The sequence below is a fragment of the Salvelinus alpinus genome, chromosome 8, assembly GCF_045679555.1.
Source record: "Salvelinus alpinus chromosome 8, SLU_Salpinus.1, whole genome shotgun sequence".
Lineage (NCBI taxonomy): Eukaryota > Metazoa > Chordata > Actinopteri > Salmoniformes > Salmonidae > Salvelinus > Salvelinus alpinus.
Window position 1 is genome coordinate 56,283,858 of NC_092093.1, and position 8,581 is coordinate 56,292,438.

An 8,581-nucleotide genomic window follows, 5' to 3' on the forward strand; every position below is an offset into this window, starting at 1 on the left:
GTATATCTGTGGAAAGATGTAAGATTATTAGTCCGCCATTGATTTAGGCATGGTCTCGCTGTAACGCACGCTGAATGTCGAGTAACGTTAATTTTAAAAATCTAACACAGCGGTTGCATTAAGAACTAATGTGTCTTTCATTTGCTGTCCAACCTGTATTTTTTAGTCAAGTTTACGATTAGTTATCGATTAGATTAGGTGCTTCTCCAAGATGGCGCCGGCCAGATTGCCTGAAATGTTGCTACTAATCACATTGTATAACCACGATTTGTGCTGCTAAATATGCACATTTTCGAACAAAACCTATATGCATTGTCTAATATGATGTTACAGGACTGTCATCTGATGAAGTATATCAAGGTTAGTCAAAAATTATATATATTTTGCTGGATTGTTACGATCGCTAACCTTTGCTGCTGGTAAATTGCTTGTGTTTCTGGCTATTGTGGTAAGCTAATATAATGCTATATTGTGTTTTCGCTGTAAAACACTTAAAAAATCTGAAATATTGTCTGGATTCACAAGATGTTGGTCTTTCATTTGCTGTATGCTGTGTATTTTTCAGAAATGTTTTATGATGACTATTTAGGTATTTGACGTTGGTCTCTGTAATTATTCTGGCTGCTTCGGCGCTATTTCAGATTGCAGCTGCAATGTAGAACTGTGATTTATACCTGAAATATGCACATTTTTCTAAAAAAACATATGCTATACAATAAATATGTTATCAGACTGTCATCTGATGAAGTTGTTTCTTGGTTAGTGGCTATATATATCTTTATTTGGTCGAAATTGTGATAGCTACCTATGCAGGAAAAAAATGGTGGGAAAAAAAAGTTGTGTCTTTTGCTATCGTGGTTAGCTAATAGATTTACATATTGTGTCTTCCCTGTAAAACATTTTAAAAATCAGAAATGATGGCTGGATTCACAAGATGTGTATCTTTCATCTGGTGTCTTGGACTTGTGATTTAATGATATTTAGATGCTAGTATTTACTTGTGACGCTATGCTAGGCTATGCTAGTCAGCTTTTTTACTGATGGGGGTGCTCCCGGATCCGGGATTGTGTGCAACTAGAAGTTAAACAATTTAAAGGCAATGCTACCGAATACTAATTGAGTGTATGTAAACTTCTGTCCCACTGGGAATGTGATGAAAGAAATAAAAGCTGAAATAAATAATTCTCTCTACTATTATTCTGACATTTCATATTCTTAAAATCAAGTGGTGATCCTAACTGACCTAAGACAGGGAATTTTTACTTGGATTAAATGTCAGGAATTGTGAAAAACTGAGTTTAAATGTATTTGGCTAAGGTGTATGTAAACTTCCGACTTCAACTGTATATGACTGTTTCAATGTATAGGAATGTACAATTTCCAACAACAAAATAACATGTTTTCATATAGAACCTCACTGAACAAAACATTGTTGCTGTAATTCTCTACCACTAAACTCCTGCTGTAAGTCCCTCTGGATAGCAGCTTCTGCTAAATTATTTAAATGTAAAATGTACACTCCCCAACACACTCAACAGCCCTCTTCCCTGGCTACATTCTCACCCCTGGGCCGTAGGTGACGCTGTGACAAGATGTGTTTGAGATGTGTCCAATTGCTGGGTGATTTTCCCCACGAGTATCTGCAGCCGGTGGTTCTCCTCTTGCAGCTGCAGAGCCCTTTGGTGGGTGAGCTGTATGTGCCGCCTGGACTTGTCTCGGCTCTTCCTCATAGCAATGTTGTTCCTCTCCCGCCGCATTCAATACTCCATGGTGTACTTGGCTTCGCAGGGGGGCCGGGAGGAAGGGAGAAAAGTTCTGTAGGAGAGGGAGTTGGGATGTAAGGGTTTGGAGGGAGGAAATAACATTCCCTTTAAGAAGGAGAAAATAGGATGCAAGAAATTAGAAAGATTTTCAACATTGAACTGCAACATTATGCATTCTGATGAACACAGAAACATAGCGGAGTATCCACATACCTGTTGCAGTATGAGACTCTGTGGGCCAGGTGTCTCTGTGGAAGGTGCGTCGGACAGGTATGACAATCCCATCATCTGCACTACTATTCTGTTACTGCCAGTCCTGACCAATCCCTGAGCCCTCAGCGACTGGCTGTATGGAATCTCCTCCATCTGGGGCATATGATTGGTTAAGGGTGCCGGGGTCGATGGGTCTGGTTTTGAGGCCAGGGTTGTAGTAGCGTGGGTGGTAATGTGACTGAAGGTTGTGAATGGGACAGAAGCAGGACGACTGAATCACAGAAGACTGAGACAACTGTTTGGGATTCAGACTCATTTTAGAATCACGTCCAGACACATTAATCATCACGTCTATTGTGAATTAATAACTTTAGAACTGTAGGGCTATTGAAATGTTTTAAAATGTTATAAAACAAGCCGAATAAATGCAAACATTCATTAAATGCGAACATTCACTAACATTTAGTCAACATTTCTTTCCATCTCTGATGCAAATGTCTTTTTGCACACGTAGCCTACATTGTTATAAGTGTGTTTCAATATATACACCAGAATACTGACTGACTCACCTCTCTTTTACACCACACATGGGCTGGTATGTATTTTCTTTTAATCTTGTTTTCAATTTGCTTCTCCCTTTTTAGCATCACATCCTGTCATTATTACATGTTTTCTGACATTTTAAAAGTGACGTGGCTGTACCTGGGAATCTTTAAAGGAACATTCTGGGATATTTAATGCTGTACTGAGTTACAGTTCATATAAGGAAATCAGTCAGTTGAAATAAGTTAAATCAGGCCCTAATCTATGGATTTGACATAACTAGGCAGAGGCGCATTCATGACAGGTGTGGCATATCAAGAAGGTGATTAAACAGCATGATCATTAGAGAGGTTCACCTTGTGCTGGGGACAATAAAAGGCCACTCTAAAATGTGCAGTTTTGTCACACAACACAATGCCACAGATGGCTCATGTTTTGAGGGAGTGTGCAATTGGCATGCTGACTGCAGGAATGTCCACCAGAGCTGTTGCCAGAGAATGTCATGTTAATTTCTCTAGCATAAGCCACCTCCAACGTCGTTTTACAGAATTTGTCAGTACCAACCGTCCTCACAACCGCAGACCATGTGTAATTGCAGACTGATTTCCTTATATGAAGTGTAACTCAGCAAAATCTTTGACATTGTAGCATGTTGCGTTTATATTTTTGTTCGGTATATTTTGAACAGATTCTATCATTGCTTTAGCATAAAAATGGCTTATCAGGGATGTAAAAAGAAAGCGAAAAACCAAGCAAACTATCTAACAGGGGGGTATAAAAAGATGACAATAGCCAGGTATACTGAGAAAGAAGCTTTGAAGGAATTTCTTAGTGAGTCAGACAGATACTGGGAGCAACCTGGACCAAGATCACTATGACTCGGGTGGAGGAAAATGTTTTCTAGAAGGACTGGATTCAGTTTTAGATCTGTAAGTCAATTATTTTGTATAACTTTCTATAGTTTACTATATGTTTTTAGTATATTTTATATAGTTGTAGTCTGCTTCTTTTTTTATTTCCAGTATAGTGGTGTCCTGTCCTGTCCATCAGGTGTCCTGTCCTGTGTAGCCTATATCCTGTCTATTAGGTGCCCTGTCCTGTGTAGTCTATATCCTGTCTATCAGGTGTCCTGTCCTGTCCATCAGGTGTCCTGTCCTGTGTAGCCTATATCCTGTCTATTAGGTGCCCTGTCCTGTGTAGTCTATATCCTGTCTATTAGGTGTCCTGTCCTGTGTAGTCTATATCCTGTCCATCAGGTGTCTTGTGTAGTCTATATCCTGTCTATCAGGTGTCCTGTCCTGTGTATCAGGTGTCCTGTCCTGTGTAGTCTACATCCTGTCTATCAGGTGTCCTGTCCTGTGTAACCTATATCCTGTCTATCAGGTATCCTGTCCTGTGTAGTCTATATCCTGTCCATCAGGTGTCCTGTCCTGTGTAGTCTATATCCTGTCCATCAGGTGTCCTGTCCTGTGTAGTCTATATCCTGTCCATCAGGTGTCTTGTGTAGTCTATATCCTGTCTATCAGGTGTCCTGTCCTGTGTATCAGGTGTCCTGTCCTGTGTAGTCTATATCCTGTCTATCAGGTGTCCTGTCCTGTGTAGTCTATATCCTGTCTATCAGATGTCCTGTCCTGTGTAGTCTATATCCTGTCTATCAGGTGTCCTGTACTGTGTAGTCTATATCCTGTATATAATTTCAAAGGAGTTACATATTGTATATATTTCACATTAGTTTGCTGGTAAAAGTTGAATATATTCTGTGGAACTTTGGAGAGGCCATTGTTACTCTGTCTCTAAAGGTAGCCTACCTGTGTCCCACTGTTTGCATTGTTTAGGCTAGTATATTGCTTTTACATTACAGTAATGTTTTGTTATAGTTGTGGTCTGCTTTTTTTGTGTTTTGGACTGTATGTATAGCCTACACCCAGAATAGGCCTGTGTTACTGTGTCCTGTTTGTACAATATTTCTAATTAGTCTTCCACTGGGAGGCAGGGATGTAGGCATGGGTGAACACAGGCCCTGGCAAGGCCCACCCAAACAGCAAAAACCAAAACAATAATACATTATTACTACAAGAATACTCATGTGGAGGCTGGTGGGAGGAGCTATAGGAGGATGGGCTTATTAATGGCTGGAATGGAATAAAAGGAACGGTCTCAAACACATGGAAACCACAGACTGTTCCATTCCATCTATTACAATGAGCCTGTCCTCCTATAGCTCCTCCCACCAGCCTCCTCTGGTCTATAGTAAATGTGTATTTTGCATTTATGAAATTATTTTTGATGTGATATGAAAGTACAGTTCTTTATATTTCTAGAACCATACTGCACTTGAGAATCGATTCACGTTTAGATGGAGTATTTGGCTGTTTTGGCTGCCAGAGCCAATTCACCTCTAAACTGAACATTTAAGGTCCTTATAAGGATTAATGTTAGGCTCCTTTAGTCCATTCTTGGGCTAATAGCTAGCTAGCTATTTGTCTTCTGTAACCTTCTTGCTAATAATATGATATAGCTACGGTAGTGTTGTTTAACAGTTATACTGTATATATATATATATATATTTCTACTTACTGAGATCTATTACCAGTCACACAGATGTATAAGGTCTGTACACATTCAATCCTATACTTCAGTTACAGTGCATGTTTGAGATTTGCGCGAGGGTCCAAAACAGAACATTCTAAACATCCAAGGTAAGTACTGTACTATGTCATTGAAAGTTCACAATGGCGTGGACTCACAGGCAACATTATGTCTCTAAAATTATTAATGAAACTGTTAATTTATGAAAAAGTTAATTTCCCATTATCTTGTAGGGTTTGTCTTTCCTGGACGTGCGATAGCAGCTGCTGCTGTTTACCTAAGATGTCACTCACCTGATCAGTCTCAAACGAGAGGAGGGAAGTGTTAAAGACAACGGCGCCCTTCAGACTGGCCACCGTTGGAACGGTAAGATGCCCTCATTTCCAAAAATGCGATTAAAAAAAAATCAAAAAAGAGAGACGCCGTTTCTCATTTTGTGATGTTTTGTTGTTGCATTTCTGTGCATCTTGGGACCGTATAAAAGTTCAGTAAAGAACAGTAAAATGCCCTCCTTTCCACTTCTAATCTCCTGGCATCTCAATCTGTGTCAAATGAATACAATTATATCATTATTGTTCATTTTGTTTCACTGCTCCTTTTCGCTTCTGAATGTCTTCACCTTACGTCTTATTTAATTCCAAAGCTAAATGAATCAGAAGACCGAGGGTAAAAATGGAGAAGGCTGAAGGCGCAAAGTTCCATCTAGTGGCAAGAAACATGTTCCCCCAAGATTGCTCCAATGCACTGATGGTAATGTCAATATAACACCATTTCCTCTTCCTGTTAAATCTTATATACTCACCCCCCTCTTAAAAACCATACCCAAATCTTCCCAAAGCTGCCATATCTCTGTGGTGTGATTTTACATAACCATGGCTGTGATGTATATTTATTTATCTTTACCTGACCCACAGAGGAAGACATGAACGATGCAGACGAATATAAAGCAGAGACTTGCCGCCCTCCTTAGTTCTGTGATCCAAAATCTCCGGTACAGCGACGCTCCCGTAGAGATCCGCCACCACAGGGACTTCAAGACAGCGCCGAGAGCAGGTCAGTGCATTCATCACACAATCAATCAGATTGTTATTGATACCTTTCTCATTTAAACTGTATAGTACTACAGTAGTTTGTCCTCTCATTTAAACTGTATAGTACTACAGTAGTTTGTCCTCTCATTTAACTGTATAGTACTACAGTAGTTTGTCCTCTCATTTAACTGTATAGCACTACAGTAGTTTGTCCTCTCATTTAAACTGTATAGTACTACAGTAGTTTGTCCTCTCATTTAACTGTATAGCACTACGGTAGTTTGTCCTCTCATTTAACTGTATAGTACTAGAGTAGTTTGTCCTCTCATTTAACTGTATAGTACTACAGTAGTTTGTCCTCTCATTTAACTGTATAGCACTACGGTAGTTTGTCCTCTCATTTAACTGTATAGCACTACGGTAGTTTTTGTCCTCTCATTTAACTGTATAGTACTAGAGTAGTTTGTCCTCTCATTTAACTGTATAGTACTAGAGTAGTTTGTCCTCTCATTTAACTGTATAGTACTAGAGTAGTTTGTCCTCTCATTTAACTGTATAGCACTACGGTAGTTTGTCCTCTCATTTAACTGTATAGTACTAGAGTAGTTTGTCCTCTCATTTAACTGTATAGTACTACAGTAGTTTGTCCTCTCATTTAATTGTATAGCACTACGGTAGTTTTTGTCCTCTCATTTAATTGTATAGCACTACGGTAGTTTTTGTCCTCTCATTTAACTGTATAGTACTACAGTAGTTTGTCCTCTCATTTAACTGTATAGCACTACAGTAGTTTTAGTCCTCTCATTTGGTCCCTTCATGTAATTATTTTCCTTTACGAAAAACTTTAAAGAGTCAATGATGCGTCTGCAAGTGCCCCAAAATGAGAGAAACACTTCAAATGAGGCATGCATGCTAGGAAAGTCTGGTCAGCTAAGTGACATCCCACAGTTCAGTGACATCACAGTCCTGAAGGGCAGAGGGAGACAGGTGAGTTGGACACATTTCAGTGACATGCCACTCCTTACTGCCATGCAGTGATCAATAATAGTGTACAAATCATTAAGAACACCAAGTTGCACCCCGCTGTTTCCCCCCTCAGAACAGCCTCAACTCGTCAGGGAATGGACTCTACAAGGTGTCAAGTCAAGCGTTCTACAGGAATGCTGGCCAATGTTGACTCCAATGCTTCCCACTGTTGTGTCAAGTTGGCTGGATGTCCTTTGGGTGGTGGACCATTCTTGATACACACAGGAAACTGTTGAGCGTGGAACAGCCATCAGCGTTGCAGTTCTTGACACACTCAAACCGGAGCGCCTGGCACCTACCATGACCCGTTCATAGGCAATTCAATATTTTGTCTTGCCCATTCACCCTCTGAAGGGTACACATACACAATCCATGTCTCAAGACTTAAAAATCCTTCTTTAACCCGTCTCCTCCCCTTCATCTACACTGTTTGAAGTGGATTGAACAAGTGACATCAATACGGGATCATAGCTTTCACCTGGTCAGTCGGTCATGGATGAGCAGGCATTAATGTTTGTACAAGTTCGCCATTTATCCACCTCTTTTATCCAAAGTGTCTTAGTTATGCGTGCATATCCTGGGAATAATTGGCACGCTTAGGATTTATTCTCCACAGGGACGCTGGCCCATGTTCAAATCAAATTGTGTCACATGCCGCGAATACAACAGGTAGATACAACTAAGTAGACCTTAGTGAAATGTTTACTTAAAAGCCCTTAACCAACACTAAAAAAAAACTAAAGAGCAACAAAATATACAGGGGTACCGGTATTGAGTCAATGTTCGGGGGTACAGGTTAGTTGAGGTAATATGTACATGTAGGTAGGGGTGAAATGACTATGCATGTTGGATAAAATGAACCCCAATGTTTTCTGTCCCTCCCTTCAGTACAGAGATAACCCTGGGCCCAAGAAGAAACTAATGAAAAACTAAAACCTGTTGTGTGGACATAGCCAGGACGTCAGTGATTTCTTTCCTCTGGTGTTTTTAATGATACATTGCGAATTCAGTTTCAATTACTTGAGAGTGCAGTGATTATGCATCGTTCTTTACCTGCGACTTTCAGAAGATCAATAATTGAATCCTTAAAAAGACAAAAGCAGGATGAAGATTTAGGTTTTCGTGCTAAATGAGACGATTCACTTGGAATAGCTTTTCGCAATAATTTAGTGATTGAGGTGCTAAAACTGTGTACTAGAGGATGAATTTAAAAAATATTTCTCATTAGTCCATGTTTGAGTCTCATGCAGTCCAAGTTTTCAATATCACGATCCCTAAAATCCATTTGAATAGCCAAATTCCCCCAATTTAGAATGCAGAGCGGATTCATTTTCCTTGGGCATTACCTAAACGTTACTAGCCACACCTTTTCAGGATAGAGAATGGGATTACTTTAAAAAAAATAATAATAATTTT

At 39.7% G+C, this 8,581-nt stretch overlaps 1 pseudogene; it reads right to left on the reverse strand.

Annotated features, from left to right (window-relative positions):
• Nucleotides 1–1,531: 1,531 nt before the first annotated feature.
• LOC139582311 (uncharacterized) lies at nt 1,532–6,175 on the reverse strand (annotated as a pseudogene).
• Nucleotides 6,176–8,581: the final 2,406 nt, after the last annotated feature.